Source organism: Falco cherrug, chromosome 15 (assembly GCF_023634085.1).
Source record: "Falco cherrug isolate bFalChe1 chromosome 15, bFalChe1.pri, whole genome shotgun sequence".
NCBI lineage: Eukaryota > Metazoa > Chordata > Aves > Falconiformes > Falconidae > Falco > Falco cherrug.
The window spans coordinates 24,339,128-24,361,955 of NC_073711.1; the positions used below are offsets into that span (position 1 = coordinate 24,339,128).

At 62.9% G+C, this 22,828-nt stretch overlaps 3 long non-coding RNA genes across 4 annotated transcripts; all 3 read right to left on the reverse strand.

Moving 5' to 3' along the window:
- Positions 1 to 4,397: 4,397 nt before the first annotated feature.
- Positions 4,398 to 11,941, reverse strand: LOC129737437 (uncharacterized). The gene is made up of 9 exons (XR_008735292.1): positions 11,718 to 11,941; positions 11,020 to 11,212; positions 8,924 to 9,625; positions 8,644 to 8,819; positions 8,248 to 8,400; positions 7,550 to 7,742; positions 5,454 to 6,155; positions 5,174 to 5,349; positions 4,398 to 4,930 (listed from the first exon to the last, which is right to left on the reverse strand). It is a non-coding gene; the product is annotated as an uncharacterized LOC129737437 (long non-coding RNA).
- A 2,609-nt stretch (positions 11,942 to 14,550) lies between these two features.
- On the reverse strand, positions 14,551 to 17,587 carry LOC129737420 (uncharacterized). The gene is made up of 4 exons (XR_008735255.1): positions 17,523 to 17,587; positions 15,628 to 16,609; positions 15,232 to 15,384; positions 14,551 to 14,720 (listed from the first exon to the last, which is right to left on the reverse strand). It is a non-coding gene; the product is annotated as an uncharacterized LOC129737420 (long non-coding RNA).
- A 476-nt stretch (positions 17,588 to 18,063) lies between these two features.
- On the reverse strand, positions 18,064 to 20,067 carry LOC129737421 (uncharacterized). 2 transcript variants are annotated; one of them, XR_008735257.1, is made up of 4 exons: positions 19,420 to 20,067; positions 19,140 to 19,315; positions 18,744 to 18,896; positions 18,064 to 18,233 (listed from the first exon to the last, which is right to left on the reverse strand). It is a non-coding gene; the product is annotated as an uncharacterized LOC129737421 (long non-coding RNA). The 2 variants fall into 2 exon arrangements; XR_008735256.1 differs by lacking the exon at positions 18,064 to 18,233 and having other exon boundaries at positions 18,299 to 18,896.
- Positions 20,068 to 22,828: the final 2,761 nt, after the last annotated feature.

Below are 22,828 nucleotides of genomic sequence, written 5' to 3' on the forward strand. Positions count from 1 at the left end.
CCGACCGGGCCGCTGCCCGCCGGCCCCCGGCCGCCCTTCAGCCCGAGCGCGCCGCCGCACGTCCCGGCCCGAAAGTCTTCCGGGCTCCCGGCGAAGGCTCCGCACCTCCACGGCCGCTCCAGCGCGCCGCGCGGGCCGGGAGTGAACCCACCTTTCCCGGGCCGGATGCGCCATCTGCCCCTACGCACGAGGCCGGAAGCCCCGCCCCTAGGGGGTCAAAGCCGCTTCTGCGCATGCGCCGCCCTCGGTCGGCCAGAAAGGCTTCTGCGCATGCGCCAAAGCGGGATTGCGTCATCGGCCCAGACGCAGGGGGCCGGTAGCCCCGCCCCTAAGGGTCAAAGCCGCTTCTGCGCATGCGCCGACCTTCCTTGGCCAGAAAGCCCTTCTGCGCATGCGCCAAAGCGGGATTGCGTCATCGGCCAGACGCACGGGGCCGGAAGCCCCGCCCCTAAGGGTCAAAGCCGCTTCTGCGCATGCGCCGACCTTCCTTGGCCAGAAAGCCCTTCTGCGCATGCGCCAAAGCCGGATTGCGTCATCGGCCCAGACGCACGGGGCCGGAAGCCCCGCCCCTTCGGCGTCAAGCCGCGTCTGCGCATGCGCTGCCCTTACTCCGCCTGGGAGGCCGTGCTGCCACCTGGCGAAAAAAATTGGGTACTGCAGCCCGTCTAGCTAACGAGACTGCACACTTTATTAGAGGCATGGCATCAAGAAGGGAACTCTGCCCACGGCCCGTTCGGAAGTTGCCTGGCTTCCCATCCCGGTGGATGAAGTTCTTACAGCGAACATTCTCGATTCGACTAGTCTAGAGAAAAAGAAAAAAAAAATAAAAAATAATAATCACTCGAGAGACCAGGCATACGCATTTTTTCCCCCCCTTATAAAAACACTAGCAACAGTGCCTGAACGGGAAAAGGGGTCACGAAAGTTTTTATTGTAAAATGGAAGGGCACGAAAGAGAACAGAATTCGACAGACGATACGTAAACCTCTCCAGCTCTTTCCCCGTGCCTATCGGACATCGGTTTCCAAAAACTTTCTCGGGTGAGCGTCTTTTGTCTTTGAGCAGTGCAACAGACGCTTTGCAAACAGCACAAGTCTGCTTTTGAACCATCGTTTCAGACTTTGCAATCCCTTGAGATGGGGCGCTTTGTACTTAAGAGAAACAAAACCCACTCTGAGTCTTTCCTTTAACGATACAGGCCTATTCCCCTTTCCCTTAGAGAAACAACCTACTCGCTTCTGATCTCTCGAGGAATCTTAATACTCCCAACACACTGCGCCGTCAAGATCAACAAAGCAGTTTCCTACCACGTTGCCAGCGAGCGATAGGACCGTCTCGAGACGAAGTTTCCTCGGACAAAAACCAGAGAGATCTATCTTCAAGACTCGGTCCAAACGGCTCCGTCACCGTTCCGTCGCAGTCCCCTTCGGCTCCACACCACTGCCTTGTGGGAACGCCCCCTAGAAAAAAAGAAACGCTTTCATCAGGGTAACAAGCAGAATACAGCTCTAGCCTTGAGGACGGCTGGCACGCACACGGCCCGTATCGCCGCAGTCCCCTGAGCCGCAGCTCAGCGCGCGCCGACAGCGGTGACGGAGGACGCGCTGAAGGCGAAAAGCCGAAAGCCAACCCCCCGAAGCCCAGAACCGTGCTCAGGCACCCGGGAGTTAAGCCTAAAACCGGTTGAAAGAGCTGCCTCCTACCTGTTCCCCCGCCACCTCTCCCCCTCCGAGGCCAGCACCTTTCCTCGCGATCCCTTTCCGCAAACAAAAGACGGACGCCTGCGGCCTCAGCTCGGTACCGAAGCACCACGATGCGCTTGCCGGCGGCGTGCTCTCTCACAAGGCTGACAGCTTCTCTGCACGCAACAGCCGAGGCCCTGTGAAAGGGGAGGAAGGCAAACACCGATCACGTCTCGCCGGGGTCAGGAGGGAGACGGGGTGCGCTGCAGTCAGAGCCCAACGCCTTCCCCAGAGGAATTACCGGGGCACAACAAGAGGCAGGAGCGATCGGCAGACAGGCAGGTAACACGCACGGCAGCGATACCCACGGCAGACTGGCAGGACGCTTCCAGCCGCTTCACCCCGCCGCTTTGTTTCGAATTTCGTTAAAAGGCAATCCGATTCTTAAGGCTCACTCTGCTTTGAGGAGCTGCTGGAGAAAGGCTAACACGTGGCATTGGCGTTACCGTCGGAATTCCGGCGTAAAAATCACGGCAAAGCCGTGCCTTGTCAAGCGCCTTCCCAAGCAGGCTCTGGAGCCTTTCCACGAGACGGGCAAAGCCGGAGTCCCGCGGGAACCCTGTGCCAGCTCCGTCAGTACGGCCGAGCTCTCCGACAAAGCGCACCGCCGTACGGAAACGTAAAGCGGGTTTATACCTCGGGCTCCTTTACAGCCTCGGAAAACAATACTGCCCGGCCGGACGCGCGGCTCTAAGCGCCTAGCAGGCCCGGCTGCGTTACCACGAGGGACCGACAATTCCTCCCCGGCCGTTGCCCGAGCCGCAGCGCAGCACTCGGCAGCGGCGGGCACACGGAGCCTCGCGGGCCCTCGGCGGCTACAAAAGGGATCCCTCCGTAGTCAGCAGTCCGACTCGCAAGCACGAGGCACGCGTGGCGAAGTAACATCTCGAGCGACCTTCGGTTCCGCTCCCCTTGACTTGTCGACGGACGCTTCCGGACGAACCTAGGGACAAAGGGAAAACAAAAGACCCCCGTTTCGCTGGGAAGCAAACCAAAAGGCCTCTTCCCCTCGGCTGCTCCGGCCCCGGAGCTGACTGTCACGACACAAGATCAGCCAGACACCTGGGCTGCCGCTGCCTCCCAGCCCTCCCCGGCAGTTAAAAGGCTTGCGGAGAAAGCAGCAGTCGGGGGCGACGGCTGGGGATTCCGCTGCCGGCTGCCTTTTCTTGCTCTGGCCCGCTCGCAGGGGCGGGAAGAGGCTCCTGAGCCACACACACAAACACACACACACACACACCCCCCGCGACAGCGTTACCGCAGGCCCCGAGGCAGCCTCTCTGCGGCCCGCGGGGGCCGGCAGCCCCAGCCGCCTGCCACGGCTCAGGCCAGCGGCTGGGGGAAAGACAAAGCCCCGCGCAGGGCTGCGGCGGCTGCCCGGGCAGCCCGCAGGCGGCGGCGGGTGGGCGGCGGGGCGGCGCGGGCCGACCCCTCTCCCGGGCGCCGCCGCCACGAGCGAGCACCGGGGCCGCCCTGCCTGCCGCCGCTCCTCGCCGAGGTAGCGGCGCGGCTCCGAGAGACAAAAAAAAAAAAAAAACCCAAAAAAAAACCCACCCAAAAAAGGGCAGCCCCGTGAGGAGCCCGCTGACCACCGTCCCTGCCGGGGAGACGAGAACCGGCGGCAGCCCCGCCGGTCCCGGGCCGGGCCGCCCGCCTGCCTCAGCCCGCCCGCCGCCGGCACCAGGCGCTCCCTGCCGCGGCCGAGCGCCGGGCCGCCACATCCCCCCCGACCGGGCCGCTGCCCGCCGGCCCCCGGCCGCCCTTCAGCCCGAGCGCGCCGCCGCACGTCCCGGCCCGAAAGTCTTCCGGGCTCCCGGCGAAGGCTCCGCACCTCCACGGCCGCTCCAGCGCGCCGCGCGGGCCGGGAGTGAACCCGCCTTTCCCGGGCCGGATGCGCCATCTGCCCCTACGCACGAGGCCGGAAGCCCCGCCCCTAGGGGGGGGGTCAAAGCCGCTTCTGCGCATGCGCCGCCCTCGGTCGGCCAGAAAGGCTTCTGCGCATGCGCCAAACCCGGATTGCGTCATCGGCCCAGACGCAGGGGGCCGGTAGCCCCGCCCCTAAGGGTCAAAGCCGCTTCTGCGCATGCGCCGACCTTCCTTGGCCAGAAAGCCCTTCTGCGCATGCGCCAAAGCGGGATTGCGTCATCGGCCCAGACGCACGGGGCCGGAAGCCCCGCCCCTAAGGGTCAAAGCCGCTTCTGCGCATGCGCCGACCTTCCTTGGCCAGAAAGCCCTTCTGCGCATGCGCCAAAGCCGGATTGCGTCATCGGCCCAGACGCACGGGGCCGGAAGCCCCGCCCCTTCGGCGTCAAGCCGCATCTGCGCATGCGCTGCCCTTACTCCGCCTGGGAGGCCGTGCTGCCACCTGGCGAAAAAAATTGGGTACTGCAGCCCGTCTAGCTAACGAGACTGCACACTTTATTAGAGGCATGGCATCAAGAAGGGAACTCTGCCCACGGCCCGTTCGGAAGTTGCCTGGCTTCCCATCCCGGTGGATGAAGTTCTTACAGCGAACATTCTCGATTCGACTAGTCTAGAGAAAAAGAAAAAAAAAAAAAAAAATAATAATCACTCGAGAGACCAGGCATACGCATTTTTTCCCCCCCTTATAAAAACACTAGCAACAGTGCCTGAACGGGAAAAGGGGTCACGAAAGTTTTTATTGTAAAATGGAAGGGCACGAAAGAGAACAGAATTCGACAGACGATACGTAAACCTCTCCAGCTCTTTCCCCGTGCCTATCGGACATCGGTTTCCAAAAACTTTCTCGGGTGAGCGTCTTTTGTCTTTGAGCAGTGCAACAGACGCTTTGCAAACAGCACAAGTCTGCTTTTGAACCATCGTTTCAGACTTTGCAATCCCTTGAGATGGGGCGCTTTGTACTTAAGAGAAACAAAACCCACTCTGAGTCTTTCCTTTAACGATACAGGCCTATTCCCCTTTCCCTTAGAGAAACAACCTACTCGCTTCTGATCTCTCGAGGAATCTTAATACTCCCAACACACTGCGCCGTCAAGATCAACAAAGCAGTTTCCTACCACGTTGCCAGCGAGCGATAGGACCGTCTCGAGACGAAGTTTCCTCGGACAAAAACCAGAGAGATCTATCTTCAAGACTCGGTCCAAACGGCTCCGTCACCGTTCCGTCGCAGTCCCCTTCGGCTCCACACCACTGCCTTGTGGGAACGCCCCCTAGAAAAAAAGAAACGCTTTCATCAGGGTAACAAGCAGAATACAGCTCTAGCCTTGAGGACGGCTGGCACGCACACGGCCCGTATCGCCGCAGTCCCCTGAGCCGCAGCTCAGCGCGCGCCGACAGCGGTGACGGAGGACGCGCTGAAGGCGAAAAGCCGAAAGCCAACCCCCCGAAGCCCAGAACCGTGCTCAGGCACCCGGGAGTTAAGCCTAAAACCGGTTGAAAGAGCTGCCTCCTACCTGTTCCCCCGCCACCTCTCCCCCTCCGAGGCCAGCACCTTTCCTCGCGATCCCTTTCCGCAAACAAAAGACGGACGCCTGCGGCCTCAGCTCGGTACCGAAGCACCACGATGCGCTTGCCGGCGGCGTGCTCTCTCACAAGGCTGACAGCTTCTCTGCACGCAACAGCCGAGGCCCTGTGAAAGGGGAGGAAGGCAAACACCGATCACGTCTCGCCGGGGTCAGGAGGGAGACGGGGTGCGCTGCAGTCAGAGCCCAACGCCTTCCCCAGAGGAATTACCGGGGCACAACAAGAGGCAGGAGCGATCGGCAGACAGGCAGGTAACACGCACGGCAGCGATACCCACGGCAGACTGGCAGGACGCTTCCAGCCGCTTCACCCCGCCGCTTTGTTTCGAATTTCGTTAAAAGGCAATCCGATTCTTAAGGCTCACTCTGCTTTGAGGAGCTGCTGGAGAAAGGCTAACACGTGGCATTGGCGTTACCGTCGGAATTCCGGCGTAAAAATCACGGCAAAGCCGTGCCTTGTCAAGCGCCTTCCCAAGCAGGCTCTGGAGCCTTTCCACGAGACGGGCAAAGCCGGAGTCCCGCGGGAACCCTGTGCCAGCTCCGTCAGTACGGCCGAGCTCTCCGACAAAGCGCACCGCCGTACGGAAACGTAAAGCGGGTTTATACCTCGGGCTCCTTTACAGCCTCGGAAAACAATACTGCCCGGCCGGACGCGCGGCTCTAAGCGCCTAGCAGGCCCGGCTGCGTTACCACGAGGGACCGACAATTCCTCCCCGGCCGTTGCCCGAGCCGCAGCGCAGCACTCGGCAGCGGCGGGCACACGGAGCCTCGCGGGCCCTCGGCGGCTACAAAAGGGATCCCTCCGTAGTCAGCAGTCCGACTCGCAAGCACGAGGCACGCGTGGCGAAGTAACATCTCGAGCGACCTTCGGTTCCGCTCCCCTTGACTTGTCGACGGACGCTTCCGGACGAACCTAGGGACAAAGGGAAAACAAAAGACCCCCGTTTCGCTGGGAAGCAAACCAAAAGGCCTCTTCCCCTCGGCTGCTCCGGCCCCGGAGCTGACTGTCACGACACAAGATCAGCCAGACACCTGGGCTGCCGCTGCCTCCCAGCCCTCCCCGGCAGTTAAAAGGCTTGCGGAGAAAGCAGCAGTCGGGGGCGACGGCTGGGGATTCCGCTGCCGGCTGCCTTTTCTTGCTCTGGCCCGCTCGCAGGGGCGGGAAGAGGCTCCTGAGCCACACACACAAACACACACACACACACACCCCCCGCGACAGCGTTACCGCAGGCCCCGAGGCAGCCTCTCTGCGGCCCGCGGGGGCCGGCAGCCCCAGCCGGCTGCCACGGCTCAGGCCAGCGGCTGGGGGAAAGACAAAGCCCCGCGCAGGGCTGCGGCGGCTGCCCGGGCAGCCCGCAGGCGGCGGCGGGTGGGCGGCGGGGCGGCGCGGGCCGACCCCTCTCCCGGGCGCCGCCGCCACGAGCGAGCACCGGGGCCGCCCTGCCTGCCGCCGCTCCTCGCCGAGGTAGCGGCGCGGCTCCGAGAGACAAAAAAAAAAAAAAAACCCAAAAAAAAACCCACCCAAAAAAGGGCAGCCCCGTGAGGAGCCCGCTGACCACCGTCCCTGCCGGGGAGACGAGAACCGGCGGCAGCCCCGCCGGTCCCGGGCCGGGCCGCCCGCCTGCCTCAGCCCGCCCGCCGCCGGCACCAGGCGCTCCCTGCCGCGGCCGAGCGCCGGGCCGCCACATCCCCCCCGACCGGGCCGCTGCCCGCCGGCCCCCGGCCGCCCTTCAGCCCGAGCGCGCCGCCGCACGTCCCGGCCCGAAAGTCTTCCGGGCTCCCGGCGAAGGCTCCGCACCTCCACGGCCGCTCCAGCGCGCCGCGCGGGCCGGGAGTGAACCCGCCTTTCCCGGGCCGGATGCGCCATCTGCCCCTACGCACGAGGCCGGAAGCCCCGCCCCTAGGGGGGGGGGTCAAAGCCGCTTCTGCGCATGCGCCGCCCTCGGTCGGCCAGAAAGGCTTCTGCGCATGCGCCAAAGCGGGATTGCGTCATCGGCCCAGACGCAGGGGGCCGGTAGCCCCGCCCCTAAGGGTCAAAGCCGCTTCTGCGCATGCGCCGACCTTCCTTGGCCAGAAAGCCCTTCTGCGCATGCGCCAAAGCGGGATTGCGTCATCGGCCAGACGCACGGGGCCGGAAGCCCCGCCCCTAAGGGTCAAAGCCGCTTCTGCGCATGCGCCGACCTTCCTTGGCCAGAAAGCCCTTCTGCGCATGCGCCAAAGCCGGATTGCGTCATCGGCCCAGACGCACGGGGCCGGAAGCCCCGCCCCTTCGGCGTCAAGCCGCGTCTGCGCATGCGCTGCCCTTACTCCGCCTGGGAGGCCGTGCTGCCACCTGGCGAAAAAAATTGGGTACTGCAGCCCGTCTAGCTAACGAGACTGCACACTTTATTAGAGGCATGGCATCAAGAAGGGAACTCTGCCCACGGCCCGTTCGGAAGTTGCCTGGCTTCCCATCCCGGTGGATGAAGTTCTTACAGCGAACATTCTCGATTCGACTAGTCTAGAGAAAAAGAAAAAAAAAATAAAAAATAATAATCACTCGAGAGACCAGGCATACGCATTTTTTCCCCCCCTTATAAAAACACTAGCAACAGTGCCTGAACGGGAAAAGGGGTCACGAAAGTTTTTATTGTAAAATGGAAGGGCACGAAAGAGAACAGAATTCGACAGACGATACGTAAACCTCTCCAGCTCTTTCCCCGTGCCTATCGGACATCGGTTTCCAAAAACTTTCTCGGGTGAGCGTCTTTTGTCTTTGAGCAGTGCAACAGACGCTTTGCAAACAGCACAAGTCTGCTTTTGAACCATCGTTTCAGACTTTGCAATCCCTTGAGATGGGGCGCTTTGTACTTAAGAGAAACAAAACCCACTCTGAGTCTTTCCTTTAACGATACAGGCCTATTCCCCTTTCCCTTAGAGAAACAACCTACTCGCTTCTGATCTCTCGAGGAATCTTAATACTCCCAACACACTGCGCCGTCAAGATCAACAAAGCAGTTTCCTACCACGTTGCCAGCGAGCGATAGGACCGTCTCGAGACGAAGTTTCCTCGGACAAAAACCAGAGAGATCTATCTTCAAGACTCGGTCCAAACGGCTCCGTCACCGTTCCGTCGCAGTCCCCTTCGGCTCCACACCACTGCCTTGTGGGAACGCCCCCTAGAAAAAAAGAAACGCTTTCATCAGGGTAACAAGCAGAATACAGCTCTAGCCTTGAGGACGGCTGGCACGCACACGGCCCGTATCGCCGCAGTCCCCTGAGCCGCAGCTCAGCGCGCGCCGACAGCGGTGACGGAGGACGCGCTGAAGGCGAAAAGCCGAAAGCCAACCCCCCGAAGCCCAGAACCGTGCTCAGGCACCCGGGAGTTAAGCCTAAAACCGGTTGAAAGAGCTGCCTCCTACCTGTTCCCCCGCCACCTCTCCCCCTCCGAGGCCAGCACCTTTCCTCGCGATCCCTTTCCGCAAACAAAAGACGGACGCCTGCGGCCTCAGCTCGGTACCGAAGCACCACGATGCGCTTGCCGGCGGCGTGCTCTCTCACAAGGCTGACAGCTTCTCTGCACGCAACAGCCGAGGCCCTGTGAAAGGGGAGGAAGGCAAACACCGATCACGTCTCGCCGGGGTCAGGAGGGAGACGGGGTGCGCTGCAGTCAGAGCCCAACGCCTTCCCCAGAGGAATTACCGGGGCACAACAAGAGGCAGGAGCGATCGGCAGACAGGCAGGTAACACGCACGGCAGCGATACCCACGGCAGACTGGCAGGACGCTTCCAGCCGCTTCACCCCGCCGCTTTGTTTCGAATTTCGTTAAAAGGCAATCCGATTCTTAAGGCTCACTCTGCTTTGAGGAGCTGCTGGAGAAAGGCTAACACGTGGCATTGGCGTTACCGTCGGAATTCCGGCGTAAAAATCACGGCAAAGCCGTGCCTTGTCAAGCGCCTTCCCAAGCAGGCTCTGGAGCCTTTCCACGAGACGGGCAAAGCCGGAGTCCCGCGGGAACCCTGTGCCAGCTCCGTCAGTAGGGCCCAGCTCTCCGACAAAGCGCACCGCCGTACGGAAACGTAAAGCGGGTTTATACCTCGGGCTCCTTTACAGCCTCGGAAAACAATACTGCCCGGCCGGACGCGCGGCTCTAAGCGCCTAGCAGGCCCGGCTGCGTTACCACGAGGGACCGACAATTCCTCCCCGGCCGTTGCCCGAGCCGCAGCGCAGCACTCGGCAGCGGCGGGCACACGGAGCCTCGCGGGCCCTCGGCGGCTACAAAAGGGATCCCTCCGTAGTCAGCAGTCCGACTCGCAAGCACGAGGCACGCGTGGCGAAGTAACATCTCGAGCGACCTTCGGTTCCGCTCCCCTTGACTTGTCGACGGACGCTTCCGGACGAACCTAGGGACAAAGGGAAAACAAAAGACCCCCGTTTCGCTGGGAAGCAAACCAAAAGGCCTCTTCCCCTCGGCTGCTCCGGCCCCGGAGCTGACTGTCACGACACAAGATCAGCCAGACACCTGGGCTGCCGCTGCCTCCCAGCCCTCCCCGGCAGTTAAAAGGCTTGCGGAGAAAGCAGCAGTCGGGGGCGACGGCTGGGGATTCCGCTGCCGGCTGCCTTTTCTTGCTCTGGCCCGCTCGCAGGGGCGGGAAGAGGCTCCTGAGCCACACACACAAACACACACACACACACACCCCCCGCGACAGCGTTACCGCAGGCCCCGAGGCAGCCTCTCTGCGGCCCGCGGGGGCCGGCAGCCCCAGCCGCCTGCCACGGCTCAGGCCAGCGGCTGGGGGAAAGACAAAGCCCCGCGCAGGGCTGCGGCGGCTGCCCGGGCAGCCCGCAGGCGGCGGCGGGTGGGCGGCGGGGCGGCGCGGGCCGACCCCTCTCCCGGGCGCCGCCGCCACGAGCGAGCACCGGGGCCGCCCTGCCTGCCGCCGCTCCTCGCCGAGGTAGCGGCGCGGCTCCGAGAGACAAAAAAAAAAAAAAAACCCAAAAAAAAACCCACCCAAAAAAGGGCAGCCCCGTGAGGAGCCCGCTGACCACCGTCCCTGCCGGGGAGACGAGAACCGGCGGCAGCCCCGCCGGTCCCGGGCCGGGCCGCCCGCCTGCCTCAGCCCGCCCGCCGCCGGCACCAGGCGCTCCCTGCCGCGGCCGAGCGCCGGGCCGCCACATCCCCCCCGACCGGGCCGCTGCCCGCCGGCCCCCGGCCGCCCTTCAGCCCGAGCGCGCCGCCGCACGTCCCGGCCCGAAAGTCTTCCGGGCTCCCGGCGAAGGCTCCGCACCTCCACGGCCGCTCCAGCGCGCCGCGCGGGCCGGGAGTGAACCCGCCTTTCCCGGGCCGGATGCGCCATCTGCCCCTACGCACGAGGCCGGAAGCCCCGCCCCTAGGGGGGGGGGTCAAAGCCGCTTCTGCGCATGCGCCGCCCTCGGTCGGCCAGAAAGGCTTCTGCGCATGCGCCAAACCCGGATTGCGTCATCGGCCCAGACGCAGGGGGCCGGTAGCCCCGCCCCTAAGGGTCAAAGCCGCTTCTGCGCATGCGCCGACCTTCCTTGGCCAGAAAGCCCTTCTGCGCATGCGCCAAAGCGGGATTGCGTCATCGGCCAGACGCACGGGGCCGGAAGCCCCGCCCCTAAGGGTCAAAGCCGCTTCTGCGCATGCGCCGACCTTCCTTGGCCAGAAAGCCCTTCTGCGCATGCGCCAAAGCCGGATTGCGTCATCGGCCCAGACGCACGGGGCCGGAAGCCCCGCCCCTTCGGCGTCAAGCCGCGTCTGCGCATGCGCTGCCCTTACTCCGCCTGGGAGGCCGTGCTGCCACCTGGCGAAAAAAATTGGGTACTGCAGCCCGTCTAGCTAACGAGACTGCACACTTTATTAGAGGCATGGCATCAAGAAGGGAACTCTGCCCACGGCCCGTTCGGAAGTTGCCTGGCTTCCCATCCCGGTGGATGAAGTTCTTACAGCGAACATTCTCGATTCGACTAGTCTAGAGAAAAAGAAAAAAAAAATAAAAAATAATAATCACTCGAGAGACCAGGCATACGCATTTTTTCCCCCCCTTATAAAAACACTAGCAACAGTGCCTGAACGGGAAAAGGGGTCACGAAAGTTTTTATTGTAAAATGGAAGGGCACGAAAGAGAACAGAATTCGACAGACGATACGTAAACCTCTCCAGCTCTTTCCCCGTGCCTATCGGACATCGGTTTCCAAAAACTTTCTCGGGTGAGCGTCTTTTGTCTTTGAGCAGTGCAACAGACGCTTTGCAAACAGCACAAGTCTGCTTTTGAACCATCGTTTCAGACTTTGCAATCCCTTGAGATGGGGCGCTTTGTACTTAAGAGAAACAAAACCCACTCTGAGTCTTTCCTTTAACGATACAGGCCTATTCCCCTTTCCCTTAGAGAAACAACCTACTCGCTTCTGATCTCTCGAGGAATCTTAATACTCCCAACACACTGCGCCGTCAAGATCAACAAAGCAGTTTCCTACCACGTTGCCAGCGAGCGATAGGACCGTCTCGAGACGAAGTTTCCTCGGACAAAAACCAGAGAGATCTATCTTCAAGACTCGGTCCAAACGGCTCCGTCACCGTTCCGTCGCAGTCCCCTTCGGCTCCACACCACTGCCTTGTGGGAACGCCCCCTAGAAAAAAAGAAACGCTTTCATCAGGGTAACAAGCAGAATACAGCTCTAGCCTTGAGGACGGCTGGCACGCACACGGCCCGTATCGCCGCAGTCCCCTGAGCCGCAGCTCAGCGCGCGCCGACAGCGGTGACGGAGGACGCGCTGAAGGCGAAAAGCCGAAAGCCAACCCCCCGAAGCCCAGAACCGTGCTCAGGCACCCGGGAGTTAAGCCTAAAACCGGTTGAAAGAGCTGCCTCCTACCTGTTCCCCCCGCCACCTCTCCCCCTCCGAGGCCAGCACCTTTCCTCGCGATCCCTTTCCGCAAACAAAAGACGGACGCCTGCGGCCTCAGCTCGGTACCGAAGCACCACGATGCGCTTGCCGGCGGCGTGCTCTCTCACAAGGCTGACAGCTTCTCTGCACGCAACAGCCGAGGCCCTGTGAAAGGGGAGGAAGGCAAACACCGATCACGTCTCGCCGGGGTCAGGAGGGAGACGGGGTGCGCTGCAGTCAGAGCCCAACGCCTTCCCCAGAGGAATTACCGGGGCACAACAAGAGGCAGGAGCGATCGGCAGACAGGCAGGTAACACGCACGGCAGCGATACCCACGGCAGACTGGCAGGACGCTTCCAGCCGCTTCACCCCGCCGCTTTGTTTCGAATTTCGTTAAAAGGCAATCCGATTCTTAAGGCTCACTCTGCTTTGAGGAGCTGCTGGAGAAAGGCTAACACGTGGCATTGGCGTTACCGTCGGAATTCCGGCGTAAAAATCACGGCAAAGCCGTGCCTTGTCAAGCGCCTTCCCAAGCAGGCTCTGGAGCCTTTCCACGAGACGGGCAAAGCCGGAGTCCCGCGGGAACCCTGTGCCAGCTCCGTCAGTAGGGCCGAGCTCTCCGACAAAGCGCACCGCCGTACGGAAACGTCAAGCGGGTTTATACCTCGGGCTCCTTTACAGCCTCGGAAAACAATACTGCCCGGCCGGACGCGCTGCTCTAAGCGCCTAGCAGGCCCGGCTGCGTTACCACGAGGGACCGACAATTCCTCCCCGGCCGTTGCCCGAGCCGCAGCGCAGCACTCGGAAGCGGCGGGCACACGGAGCCTCGCGGGCCCTCGGCGGCTACAAAAGGGATCCCTCCGTAGTCAGCAGTCCGACTCGCAAGCACGAGGCACGCGTGGCGAAGTAACATCTCGAGCGACCTTCGGTTCCGCTCCCCTTGACTTGTCGACGGACGCTTCCGGACGAACCTAGGGACAAAGGGAAAACAAAAGGCCCCGGTTTCGCGGGGAAGCAAACCAAAAGGCCTCTTCCCCTCGGCTGCTCCGGCCCCGGAGCTGACTGTCACGACACAAGATCAGCCAGACACCTGAGCTGCCGCTGCCTCCCAGCCCTCCCCGGCAGTTAAAAGGCTTGCGGAGAAAGCAGCAGTCGGGGGCGACGGCTGGGGATTCCGCTGCCGGCTGCCTTTTCTTGCTCTGGCCCGCTCGCAGGGGCGGGAAGAGGCTCCTGAGCCACACGCACCACCCCCCCCCCCCCCCCCACCACCCCCCCCCCCCGCGACAGCGTTACCGCAGGCCCCGAGGCAGCCTCTCTGCGGCCCGCGGGGGCCGGCAGCCCCAGCCGGCTGCCACGGCTCAGGCCAGCGGCTGGGGGAAAGACAAAGCCCCGCGCAGGGCTGCGGCGGCTGCCCGGGCAGCCCGCAGGCGGCGGCGGGTGGGCGGCGGGGCGGCGCGGGCCGACCCCTCTCCCGGGCGCCGCCGCCACGAGCGAGCACCGGGGCCGCCCCGCCGCCGCTCCTCGCCGAGGTAGCGGCGCGGCTCCGAGAGAAAAAAAAAAAAAAAAAAACAAACAAAAAAACCCAAACAAACAAAAAACCACCCACCCAGAAAAGGGCAGCCCCGTGAGGAGCCCGCTGACCACCGTCCCTGCCGGGGAGACGAGAACCGGCGGCAGCCCCGCCGGTCCCGGGCCGGGCCGCCCGCCTGCCTCAGCCCGCCCGCCGCCGGCACCAGGCGCTCCCTGCCGCGGCCGAGCGCCGGGCCGCCACATCCCCCCCCCGACCGGGCCGCTGCCCGCCGGCCCCCGGCCGCCCTTCAGCCCGAGCGCGCCGCCGCACGTCCCGGCCCGAAAGTCTTCCGGGCTCCCGGCGAAGGCTCCGTACCTCCACGGCCGCTCCAGCGCGCCGCGCGGGCCGGGAGTGAACCCGCCTTTCCCGGGCCGGATGCGCCATCTGCCCCTACGCACGAGGCCGGAAGCCCCGCCCCTGGGGGGGGGGGGGGGTCAAAGCCGCTTCTGCGCATGCGCCGCCCTCGGTCGGCCAGAAAGGCTTCTGCGCATGCGCCAAAGCGGGATTGCGTCATCTGCCCGTACGCCCGAGGCCGGAAGCCCCGCCCCTTCGGCGTCAAGCCGCGTCTGCGCATGCGCTGCCCTTAGTTTGCCAGAAAGCCCTTCTGCGCATGCGCCGAGGCGTGTTGCGTCATCGGGCTGCGACGAAGCCGGAAGCCCCGCCCCCTTCGGCGTCAAGCCGCGTCTGCGCATGCGCTGCCCTTAGTTTGCCAGAAACCCCTTCTGCGCATGCGCCGAAGCCGGATTGCGTCATCGGCCCGCGACGTGCCCGGAAGCCACGCCCCCTTCGGCGTCAAGCCGCGTCTGCGCATGCGCTGCCCTTACTCCGCCGGGGGGGGGGGGCGCGGTACTGCCGCCTGGCGAAAAAAATTGGGTACTGCAGCCCGTCTAGCTAACGGACTGCGCAGTTTATTATATAGGCACGGCATCAAGAGGGGAACTCTGCCCACGGCCCGTTAGGAAGTTGCCTGGCTTCCCATCTCGGTGGATGAAGTTCTGGCAGCGAACATTCTCGATTCCACTAGTCTAGCGAAAAAGAAAAAAAAAAAAAAAAAAAAAAAAAATAATCACTCGAGAGACCAGGCTTACGCTTTTTTTCCCCCCCTTATAAAAACACTAGCAACAGTGCCTGAACGGGAAAAGGGGTCACGAAAGTTTTTATCGTAAAATGGAAGGGCACGAAAGAGAACAGAATTCGACAGGCGATACGTAAACCTCTGCAGCTCTTTCCCCGTGCCTATCGGACATCGGTTTCCAAAAACTTTCTCGGGTGAGCGTCTTTTGTCTTTGAGCAGCGCAACAGACGCTTTGCAAACAGCACAAGTCTGCTTTTGAACCATCGTTTCAGACTTTGCAATCCCTTGAGATGGGGCGCTTTGTACTTGAGAGAAACAAAACCCACTCTGAGTCTTTCCTTTAACGATACAGGCCTATTCCCCTTTCCCTTAGAGAAACAACCTACTCGCTTCTGATCTCTCGAGGAATCTTAATACTCCCAACACACTGCGCCGTCAAGATCAACAAAGCAGTTTCCTACCACGTTGCCAGCGAGCGATAGGACCGTCTCGAGACGAAGTTTCCTCGGACAAAAACCCGAGCGATCTATCTTCAAGACTCGGTCCAAACGGCTCCGTCACCGTTCCGTCGCAGTCCCCTTCGGCTCCACACCACTGCCTTGTGGGAACGCCCCCTAGAAAAAAAGAAACGCTTTCATCAGGGTAACAAGCAGAATACAGCTCTAGCCTCGAGGACGGCTGGCACGCACACGGCCTGTATCGCCGCAGTCCCCTGAGCCGCAGCTCAGCGCGCGCCGACAGCGGTGACGGAGGACGCGCTGAAGGCGAAAAGCCGAAAGCCAACCCCCCGAAGCCCAGAACCGTGCTCAGGCACCCGGGAGTTAAGCCTAAAACCGGCTGAAAGAGCTGCCTCCTACCTGTTCCCCCGCCACCTCTCCCCCTCCGAGGCCAGCACCTTTCCTCGCGATCCCTTTCCGCAAACAAAAGACGGACGCCTGCGGCCTCAGCTCGGTACCGAAGCACCACGATGCGCTTGCCGGCGGCGTGCTCTCTCACAAGGCTGACAGCTTCTCTGCACGCAACAGCCGAGGCCCTGTGAAAGGGGAGGAAGGCAAACACCGATCACGTCTCGCCGGGGTCAGGAGGGAGTCGGGGTGCGCTGCGGTCAGAGCCCAACGCCTTCCCCAGAGGAATTACCGGGCCACAACAAGAGGCAGGAGCGATCGGCAGACAGGCAGGTAACACGCACGGCAGCGATACCCACGGCAGACTGGCAGGACGCTTCCAGCCGCTTCACCCCGCCGCTTTGTTTCGAATTTCGTTAAAAGGCAATCCGATTCTTAAGGCTCACTCTGCTTTGAGGAGCTGCTGGAGAAAGGCTAACACGTGGCATTGGCGTTACCGTCGGAATTCCGGCGTAAAAATCACGGCAAAGCCGTGCCTTGTCAAGCGGCTTCCCAAGCAGGCTCTGGAGCCTTTCCACGAGACGGGCAAAGCCGGAGTCCCGCGGGAACCCTGTGCCAGCTCCGTCAGTAGGGCCCAGCTCTCCGACAAAGCGCACCGCCGTACGGAAACGTCAAGCGGGTTTATACCTCGGGCTCCTTTACAGCCTCGGAAAACAATACTGCCCGGCCGGACGCGCTGCTCTAAGCGCCTAGCAGGCCCGGCTGCGTTACCACGAGGGACCGACAATTCCTCCCCGGCCGTTGCCCGAGCCGCAGCGCAGCACTCGGAAGCGGCGGGCACACGGAGCCTCGCGGGCCCTCGGCGGCTACAAAAGGGATCCCTCCGTAGTCAGCAGTCCGACTCGCAAGCACGAGGCACGCGTGGCGAAGTAACATCTCGAGCGACCTTCGGTTCCGCTCCCCTTGACTTGTCGACGGACGCTTCCGGACGAACCTAGGGACAAAGGGAAAACAAAAGGCCCCGGTTTCGCGGGGAAGCAAACCAAAAGGCCTCTTCCCCTCGGCTGCTCCGGCCCCGGAGCTGACTGTCACGACACAAGATCAGCCAGACACCTGAGCTGCCGCTGCCTCCCAGCCCTCCCCGGCAGTTAAAAGGCTTGCGGAGAAAGCAGCAGTCGGGGGCGACGGCTGGGGATTCCGCTGCCGGCTGCCTTTTCTTGCTCTGGCCCGCTCGCAGGGGCGGGAAGAGGCTCCTGAGCCACACGCACCACCCCCCCCCCCCCCCCCCACCACCCCCCCCCCCGCGACAGCGTTACCGCAGGCCCCGAGGCAGCCTCTCTGCGGCCCGCGGGGGCCGGCAGCCCCAGCCGGCTGCCACGGCTCAGGCCAGCGGCTGGGGGAAAGACAAAGCCCCGCGCAGGGCTGCGGCGGCTGCCCGGGCAGCCCGCAGGCGGCGGCGGGTGGGCGGCGGGGCGGCGCGGGCCGACCCCTCTCCCGGGCGCCGCCGCCACGAGCGAGCACCGGGGCCGCCCCGCCGCCGCTCCTCGCCGAGGTAGCGGCGCGGCTCCGAGAGAAAAAAAAAAAAAAAAAACAAACAAAAAAACCCAAACAAACAAAAAACCACCCACCCAGAAAAGGGCAGCCCCGTGAGGAGCCCGCTGACCACCGTCCCTGCCGGGGAGACGAGAACCGGCGGCAGCCCCGCCGGTCCCGGGCCGGGCCGCCCGCCTGCCTCAGCCCGCCCGCCGCCGGCACCAGGCGCTCCCTGCCGCGGCCGAGCGCCGGGCCGCCACATCCCCCCCCCGACCGGGCCGCTGCCCGCCGGCCCCCGGCCGCCCTTCAGCCCGAGCGCGCCGCCGCACGTCCCGGCCCGAAAGTCTTCCGGGCTCCCGGCGAAGGCTCCGTACCTCCACGGCCGCTCCAGCGCGCCGCGCGGGCCGGGAGTGAACCCGCCTTTCCCGGGCCGGATGCGCCATCTGCCCCTACGCACGAGGCCGGAAGCCCCGCCCCTGGGGGGGGGGGGGGGTCAAAGCCGCTTCTGCGCATGCGCCGCCCTCGGTCGGCCAGAAAGGCTTCTGCGCATGCGCCAAAGCGGGATTGCGTCATCTGCCCGTACGCCCGAGGCCGGAAGCCCCGCCCCTTCGGCGTCAAGCCGCGTCTGCGCATGCGCTGCCCTTAGTTTGCCAGAAAGCCCTTCTGCGCATGCGCCGAGGCGTGTTGCGTCATCGGGCTGCGACGAAGCCGGAAGCCCCGCCCCCTTCGGCGTCAAGCCGCGTCTGCGCATGCGCTGCCCTTAGTTTGCCAGAAACCCCTTCTGCGCATGCGCCGAAGCCGGATTGCGTCATCGGCCCGCGACGTGCCCGGAAGCCACGCCCCCTTCGGCGTCAAGCCGCGTCTGCGCATGCGCTGCCCTTACTCCGCCGGGGGGGGGGGGGCGCGGTACTGCCGCCTGGCGAAAAAAATTGGGTACTGCAGCCCGTCTAGCTAACGGACTGCGCAGTTTATTATATAGGCACGGCATCAAGAGGGGAACTCTGCCCACGGCCCGTTAGGAAGTTGCCTGGCTTCCCATCTCGGTGGATGAAGTTCTGGCAGCGAACATTCTCGATTCCACTAGTCTAGCGAAAAAGAAAAAAAAAAAAAAAAAAAAAAAAATAATCACTCGAGAGACCAGGCTTACGCTTTTTTTCCCCCCCTTATAAAAACACTAGCAACAGTGCCTGAACGGGAAAAGGGGTCACGAAAGTTTTTATCGTAAAATGGAAGGGCACGAAAGAGAACAGAATTCGACAGGCGATACGTAAACCTCTGCAGCTCTTTCCCCGTGCCTATCGGACATCGGTTTCCAAAAACTTTCTCGGGTGAGCGTCTTTTGTCTTTGAGCAGCGCAACAGACGCTTTGCAAACAGCACAAGTCTGCTTTTGAACCATCGTTTCAGACTTTGCAATCCCTTGAGATGGGGCGCTTTGTACTTGAGAGAAACAAAACCCACTCTGAGTCTTTCCTTTAACGATACAGGCCTATTCCCCTTTCCCTTAGAGAAACAACCTACTCGCTTCTGATCTCTCGAGGAATCTTAATACTCCCAACACACTGCGCCGTCAAGATCAACAAAGCAGTTTCCTACCACGTTGCCAGCGAGCGATAGGACCGTCTCGAGACGAAGTTTCCTCGGACAAAAACCCGAGCGATCTATCTTCAAGACTCGGTCCAAACGGCTCCGTCACCGTTCCGTCGCAGTCCCCTTCGGCTCCACACCACTGCCTTGTGGGAACGCCCCCTAGAAAAAAAGAAACGCTTTCATCAGGGTAACAAGCAGAATACAGCTCTAGCCTCGAGGACGGCTGGCACGCACACGGCCTGTATCGCCGCAGTCCCCTGAGCCGCAGCTCAGCGCGCGCCGACAGCGGTGACGGAGGACGCGCTGAAGGCGAAAAGCCGAAAGCCAACCCCCCGAAGCCCAGAACCGTGCTCAGGCACCCGGGAGTTAAGCCTAAAACCGGCTGAAAGAGCTGCCTCCTACCTGTTCCCCCGCCACCTCTCCCCCTCCGAGGCCAGCACCTTTCCTCGCGATCCCTTTCCGCAAACAAAAGACGGACGCCTGCGGCCTCAGCTCGGTACCGAAGCACCACGATGCGCTTGCCGGCGGCGTGCTCTCTCACAAGGCTGACAGCTTCTCTGCACGCAACAGCCGAGGCCCTGTGAAAGGGGAGGAAGGCAAACACCGATCACGTCTCGCCGGGGTCAGGAGGGAGACGGGGTGCGCTGCAGTCAGAGCCCAACGCCTTCCCCAGAGGAATTACCGGGGCACAACAAGAGGCAGGAGCGATCGGCAGACAGGCAGGTAACACGCACGGCAGCGATACCCACGGCAGACTGGCAGGACGCTTCCAGCCGCTTCACCCCGCCGCTTTGTTTCGAATTTCGTTAAAAGGCAATCCGATTCTTAAGGCTCACTCTGCTTTGAGGAGCTGCTGGAGAAAGGCTAACACGTGGCATTGGCGTTACCGTCGGAATTCCGGCGTAAAAATCACGGCAAAGCCGTGCCTTGTCAAGCGCCTTCCCAAGCAGGCTCTGGAGCCTTTCCACGAGACGGGCAAAGCCGGAGTCCCGCGGGAACCCTGTGCCAGCTCCGTCAGTAGGGCCGAGCTCTCCGACAAAGCGCACCGCCGTACGGAAACGTCAAGCGGGTTTATACCTCGGGCTCCTTTACAGCCTCGGAAAACAATACTGCCCGGCCGGACGCGCTGCTCTAAGCGCCTAGCAGGCCCGGCTGCGTTACCACGAGGGACCGACAATTCCTCCCCGGCCGTTGCCCGAGCCGCAGCGCAGCACTCGGAAGCGGCGGGCACACGGAGCCTCGCGGGCCCTCGGCGGCTACAAAAGGGATCCCTCCGTAGTCAGCAGTCCGACTCGCAAGCACGAGGCACGCGTGGCGAAGTAACATCTCGAGCGACCTTCGGTTCCGCTCCCCTTGACTTGTCGACGGACGCTTCCGGACGAACCTAGGGACAAAGGGAAAACAAAAGGCCCCGGTTTCGCGGGGAAGCAAACCAAAAGGCCTCTTCCCCTCGGCTGCTCCGGCCCCGGAGCTGACTGTCACGACACAAGATCAGCCAGACACCTGAGCTGCCGCTGCCTCCCAGCCCTCCCCGGCAGTTAAAAGGCTTGCGGAGAAAGCAGCAGTCGGGGGCGACGGCTGGGGATTCCGCTGCCGGCTGCCTTTTCTTGCTCTGGCCCGCTCGCAGGGGCGGGAAGAGGCTCCTGAGCCACACGCACCACCCCCCCCCCCCCCCCACCACCCCCCCCCCCCGCGACAGCGTTACCGCAGGCCCCGAGGCAGCCTCTCTGCGGCCCGCGGGGGCCGGCAGCCCCAGCCGGCTGCCACGGCTCAGGCCAGCGGCTGGGGGAAAGACAAAGCCCCGCGCAGGGCTGCGGCGGCTGCCCGGGCAGCCCGCAGGCGGCGGCGGGTGGGCGGCGGGGCGGCGCGGGCCGACCCCTCTCCCGGGCGCCGCCGCCACGAGCGAGCACCGGGGCCGCCCCGCCGCCGCTCCTCGCCGAGGTAGCGGCGCGGCTCCGAGAGAAAAAAAAAAAAAAAAAACAAACAAAAAAACCCAAACAAACAAAAAACCACCCACCCAGAAAAGGGCAGCCCCGTGAGGAGCCCGCTGACCACCGTCCCTGCCGGGGAGACGAGAACCGGCGGCAGCCCCGCCGGTCCCGGGCCGGGCCGCCCGCCTGCCTCAGCCCGCCCGCCGCCGGCACCAGGCGCTCCCTGCCGCGGCCGAGCGCCGGGCCGCCACATCCCCCCCCCGACCGGGCCGCTGCCCGCCGGCCCCCGGCCGCCCTTCAGCCCGAGCGCGCCGCCGCACGTCCCGGCCCGAAAGTCTTCCGGGCTCCCGGCGAAGGCTCCGTACCTCCACGGCCGCTCCAGCGCGCCGCGCGGGCCGGGAGTGAACCCGCCTTTCCCGGGCCGGATGCGCCATCTGCCCCTACGCACGAGGCCGGAAGCCCCGCCCCTGGGGGGGGGGGGGGGTCAAAGCCGCTTCTGCGCATGCGCCGCCCTCGGTCGGCCAGAAAGGCTTCTGCGCATGCGCCAAAGCGGGATTGCGTCATCTGCCCGTACGCCCGAGGCCGGAAGCCCCGCCCCTTCGGCGTCAAGCCGCGTCTGCGCATGCGCTGCCCTTAGTTTGCCAGAAAGCCCTTCTGCGCATGCGCCGAGGCGTGTTGCGTCATCGGGCTGCGACGAAGCCGGAAGCCCCGCCCCCTTCGGCGTCAAGCCGCGTCTGCGCATGCGCTGCCCTTAGTTTGCCAGAAACCCCTTCTGCGCATGCGCCGAAGCCGGATTGCGTCATCGGCCCGCGACGTGCCCGGAAGCCACGCCCCCTTCGGCGTCAAGCCGCGTCTGCGCATGCGCTGCCCTTACTCCGCCGGGGGGGGGGGGCGCGGTACTGCCGCCTGGCGAAAAAAATTGGGTACTGCAGCCCGTCTAGCTAACGGACTGCGCAGTTTATTATATAGGCACGGCATCAAGAGGGGAACTCTGCCCACGGCCCGTTAGGAAGTTGCCTGGCTTCCCATCTCGGTGGATGAAGTTCTGGCAGCGAACATTCTCGATTCCACTAGTCTAGCGAAAAAGAAAAAAAAAAAAAAAAAAAAAAAAAATAATCACTCGAGAGACCAGGCTTACGCTTTTTTTCCCCCCCTTATAAAAACACTAGCAACAGTGCCTGAACGGGAAAAGGGGTCACGAAAGTTTTTATCGTAAAATGGAAGGGCACGAAAGAGAACAGAATTCGACAGGCGATACGTAAACCTCTGCAGCTCTTTCCCCGTGCCTATCGGACATCGGTTTCCAAAAACTTTCTCGGGTGAGCGTCTTTTGTCTTTGAGCAGCGCAACAGACGCTTTGCAAACAGCACAAGTCTGCTTTTGAACCATCGTTTCAGACTTTGCAATCCCTTGAGATGGGGCGCTTTGTACTTGAGAGAAACAAAACCCACTCTGAGTCTTTCCTTTAACGATACAGGCCTATTCCCCTTTCCCTTAGAGAAACAACCTACTCGCTTCTGATCTCTCGAGGAATCTTAATACTCCCAACACACTGCGCCGTCAAGATCAACAAAGCAGTTTCCTACCACGTTGCCAGCGAGCGATAGGACCGTCTCGAGACGAAGTTTCCTCGGACAAAAACCCGAGCGATCTATCTTCAAGACTCGGTCCAAACGGCTCCGTCACCGTTCCGTCGCAGTCCCCTTCGGCTCCACACCACTGCCTTGTGGGAACGCCCCCTAGAAAAAAAGAAACGCTTTCATCAGGGTAACAAGCAGAATACAGCTCTAGCCTCGAGGACGGCTGGCACGCACACGGCCTGTATCGCCGCAGTCCCCTGAGCCGCAGCTCAGCGCGCGCCGACAGCGGTGACGGAGGACGCGCTGAAGGCGAAAAGCCGAAAGCCAACCCCCCGAAGCCCAGAACCGTGCTCAGGCACCCGGGAGTTAAGCCTAAAACCGGCTGAAAGAGCTGCCTCCTACCTGTTCCCCCCCGCCACCTCTCCCCCTCCGAGGCCAGCACCTTTCCTCGCGATCCCTTTCCGCAAACAAAAGACGGACGCCTGCGGCCTCAGCTCGGTACCGAAGCACCACGATGCGCTTGCCGGCGGCGTGCTCTCTCACAAGGCTGACAGCTTCTCTGCACGCAACAGCCGAGGCC